The sequence below is a fragment of the Anabrus simplex genome, chromosome 2 (assembly GCF_040414725.1).
Source record: "Anabrus simplex isolate iqAnaSimp1 chromosome 2, ASM4041472v1, whole genome shotgun sequence".
NCBI lineage: Eukaryota > Metazoa > Arthropoda > Insecta > Orthoptera > Tettigoniidae > Anabrus > Anabrus simplex.
The window spans coordinates 523,879,369-523,880,288 of record NC_090266.1 but is presented as its reverse complement, the minus strand read 5'-3'; the positions used below and the strand labels follow the sequence as shown (position 1 = coordinate 523,880,288).

At 53.2% G+C, this 920-nt stretch overlaps 1 pseudogene; it reads right to left on the bottom strand.

Moving 5' to 3' along the window:
* Positions 1–246: 246 nt before the first annotated feature.
* Positions 247–401, bottom strand: LOC136865025 (5.8S ribosomal RNA; annotated as a pseudogene).
* Positions 402–920: the final 519 nt, after the last annotated feature.

Sequence of the window (920 nt, the reverse complement as noted above, 5' to 3'; positions counted from 1 at the left end):
CAAGTTCAAGTTTTGTCTAGAAATAAATGTCTCCTAGGGGCATTTACTTCACCCTACATTATGAAGCGACTCTTCAGCATTCGGAGTCCACCCCGCTGTAAAACGCTGCAATATCAGTGGTGGTGTCGACCGGTCCAGCTCCACCGAGGTGAAGCTCTTTTTTGGAGACGCGGCGGCAGCCGTGGCCGCACAAACAGCGACGCTCCCCCTCCCTTCGAACTCAACGCCGCGTTCAGTTTTAGCAACCGACCCTCAGCCAGGCGTGGTCCGGGAACGGAATCCATGGACCGCAATGTGCGTTTGAAATATCGATGTTCATGTATCCGGCAGTTCACATGTCGACGTGCAACTTGCTGCGTTCTTCATCGACCCACAAACCGAGTGATCCGCCGTTCAGGGTTGTTTTCTTTCATATTTCGATCATTCTTTCCACGGTGAGTGGAGGAGAAACAATCATTTACATGGGTTTCTCGTCTCAGAGCTAGGAACTGTTTCGAGCATGGGCGTTGCGTTCATTTAAAACCTGCCCGCCGGGCCGAAACCACGACGGATCCCCTCGTGTTATCCCCGCTCCACTGAGCGAGGTAAAAAAGGTACCCAACGGTGAAGGTCTGCATCGAAGTTGACGCGGCCACGCTGACGGCGACATTCCCGCTGTTGCCGACGGACGGAACCGCCGCTTACTGAGTACGTACGGGACTCACCTGAGCTCGCAACAGCGGGCTCGGCAAGAGTCTCGCTCCTCGAGGGAGCCCCGCCGAAGGAGAGGACCGCGCGAGGCAATCCGACTCCTACTTCTCGAAATGTGTTTTAGTAAAACAATTTCGGTAATGATCCTTCCGCAGGTTCATCTACGGAAACCTTGTTACGACCTTTACTTCCTCTAAATAATCAAGTTTGGTCATCTTTCCAGATGCATC